Source organism: Rutidosis leptorrhynchoides, chromosome 7 (assembly GCF_046630445.1).
Source record: "Rutidosis leptorrhynchoides isolate AG116_Rl617_1_P2 chromosome 7, CSIRO_AGI_Rlap_v1, whole genome shotgun sequence".
NCBI lineage: Eukaryota > Viridiplantae > Streptophyta > Magnoliopsida > Asterales > Asteraceae > Rutidosis > Rutidosis leptorrhynchoides.
Window position 1 is genome coordinate 54,655,310 of NC_092339.1, and position 3,099 is coordinate 54,658,408.

The window sequence follows — 3,099 nt, forward strand, 5'->3', positions numbered from 1 at the left end:
GTATTATTTAAAAAGAAAAAGACGGGCGTTAAAATAATTTAACGGAAAAATGCGGGATGTTACATTACACAACCTTGTGCACCCGACATGACTCCCGAACAACACGCGTTGGTGATGAGAGCCAAAAATAAGATCCAAAAAATTTATCAAAACGCGTTTCAATCCGACGACGAAGACGACGAGTAGTGTTTTATTTGTTTAATTTATATGTTCTTGTATTGTATTTTAATTTATGTCTTTTTAATTTCAAAAAAATGTAACCGTAACTTTTTAATTTAATAAAATGTGTTGTTCAAAAAAATATAATTGACATAAAAATAATAATAATAATAATAATAATAATAATAATAATAATAGTAATAAATATTAATAAAAAAATGTGGGGCCATGTGATGAGGAGTAAGGATGTCATGGTGGGTAGTGGTGTGTGATGGAGAGGAGGTGAAAAATAAATGGAGAGAGAAAGCTGATGTGGTGGTGTGTCCTGGGGAGGAAGTACGTCATGGTTGGGAGTGGTCTGAAAAGTAAATATTTTTCTTTCGAGATTGGGTATTTATAGACTGCCTTCTAGATTTAACTTATCTTTACGAGGTTTGGAAATTGATTGTATTAATTGATTGTACTTTTTTAACTCGCATCCGATTAAGAAAATGGATTCATTTGACTCCATAAGCAATTTTCGTATTATTGGATAATTAGCTGTCAATATGCAGAGTTTTGATACACTGCTACTGTTTCATACCCCTGATTGTACAGAATTCTATAAACCAAGGATCTCATTAGTCTCAACTGATTGAGTCAGTTGCACCAACTGATGTTCATATTGTAACATCCTTAATATTTAAAGGGGTCATGGGTGTAAAGTCCTTGGTATTTAGGGACTAGAGGAAGGTGTTTGGAATATTGAGGGATTAAAGGTGTATAAGTCCCAATCTTTTATTAAAAGCTGGAAACTAATGAGTTCTAACTCATTCTAGACACCAAAAATTGAAACAGGGACTAGAGAGGATATAAGGGCGACGAGCTAGGGCAAACTAGGATGAAGAACAAGTTTGATTTCCTTCAAATTGGAACATGAAATTAGAGCTTTGGTGCTAGCAATAACTTGTAGGTGTAGAGATTTTTGGAAGAATCATCTTCTTTCCTTCATCTCTAAAGTTTGGTAAGAACCCTAATCTTAGTTATTGGATTTCTTTATCAATTATGATTATGTATGTGTGTATTTTGGTTGAGTTGGTGTTTAAATGGAGTTTTTAGCTTCATTCAAACTCTAACTCAATTTTGTAAGTTAGGGTTTATGGGGTTAATGGTTGGAATTGATGATGAATTGTGTTAAAATAAGTCCTTAATAGTATTGTTAATAATCAAGGGCTTGAAGACTAGTGTTTTGGGTATGTTCATGAGTTGAAAATTGGTTAAGTGTTGTTAAACCCGTAGCCAAGTAAAAACTGCACAAAACTCGATTTTGTAAAGGTCATATCTTGTAAACCGTGACTCCGTTTGGGGCGCGTGAGCACTTTTCTGAAAGGTCTTTGAATATCCTATCCAATGAATAAGTTTTTGAGGACTGAACAGGAAATTAACTGGGTCAAAAACTGCTGTAAAGTTGGTGCTGTCCGAAAGGTCAAAATGGGTAAAAATTGTATAAAGTGTTATGGTTTGGGATTTTGGGCTTGGTATTAGTGTCTATATTGTTAGGTTGTTGTTTGGGCCTGAATTGCCACTCATAGTGGTAATGAGTCGAGTGTTTCTTGAGTCAAATTGGTCGAAATCTTAATTGGGTCGAAATTAAGTTGGGAGTCACTTATGGTGTCTAGTGGCTTTACGGACGGGTTTTTTGTTTATGTGTGTGATAATTAGCTAAATAGAAATATTTAGCTTATTATTTGTGATATAATGTAATAGGTGGATTACGTTGGCGACTCGTGGAATTCGGATATTGTGTTGCTAGAGATTCCGAGGTGAGTGGAATAATTATATGTATGTGTATATAATTTATTTGCTTGTGTGTGGGGTGTGGTTAGTGTATCCGTGCGTGAGGTTATAGTGTTATCCGTGCGTGAGGATTTCACTACCCTTTTGTACGATGGGGGCCACATGTGTGTCATGGTGTTGGTAGTTTTACTACTTCGTCATGACATGTGCGATGGGTGGGTTGTGGCCGTTGACTCGGTCCACTATATTCACCTTGGGAGTAACGTTGTATTTGCGCGGTATAACGTTATCGGGAAATGCGAGTACCATTCCCGGGTTGTGTGAATATGGATCCATATTGCTTGTATGCGTGTGTGTTTATGTTTTAGCGTGTTACTTGTTGATTATATGCTAACGGTGATGGTAGCTTGGGGTATGCGTTGATATGCGTTATTATGTGTTGTATGTGTAAGTGGGTGCAAGTAAGTGAATTATATATGTATATGTATAATTATTGCATTCACTAAGCTTTATGCTTACCCCTCGTGTTGTTTACTTTTTTTATATAGGTACGGTTGACTTCGAGTTATCTAGTTGCTAGACTAGATATTTAGACGTTGTTTGAGCTCATAGCGGGATGGCTCGTGGCTTATTGGACTTGAGTTGGGGATAGATAGTCCTCGTGATCATGCTCTTGGTATCGGTTTGGGTTGTTGAGTCATAAATCATTCGTAAGGTAATTTGGGTCAAAATTACACTTTTGTGTTATGTAACGGGTCGTGGGTAACCCGATAAATGATTAAACTTGGTCAAGCATTTCGTTGTCTGATTTTGTCGTATGTTAAAGCTTAAACAGATTTTAATTTTGGTTGATATGAATGAGTTTGGGTAATTTTTGTGTTGGTTTTGAAATGTGTCGAGATGTATAAAATAAATAAAAAATTGTTGTCGTTTTGTGGAATTGAGTCGAAGTCGTTTCACATATGCGTATATGTGTATGGATATATAATAAACACCTTAGACCTACCTACTAAACCATAACACATCTTCTCAATTCATTTATAATATAATTTAATCATATATACACATTCAGATATGTATCTAATCCTTACTACACTACAATTACAACAAATCATATAAATATAAATTATAACTACAACTGTACGGAACTATAAACAATACCTT

At 35.1% G+C, this 3,099-nt stretch overlaps 1 long non-coding RNA gene across 1 annotated transcript; it reads left to right on the forward strand.

Moving 5' to 3' along the window:
* The first annotated feature begins 987 nt into the window (after nucleotides 1–987).
* On the forward strand, nucleotides 988–2,806 carry LOC139858725 (uncharacterized). The gene is made up of 3 exons (XR_011763053.1): nucleotides 988–1,162; nucleotides 1,906–1,961; nucleotides 2,484–2,806. It is a non-coding gene; the product is annotated as an uncharacterized lncRNA (long non-coding RNA).
* Nucleotides 2,807–3,099: the final 293 nt, after the last annotated feature.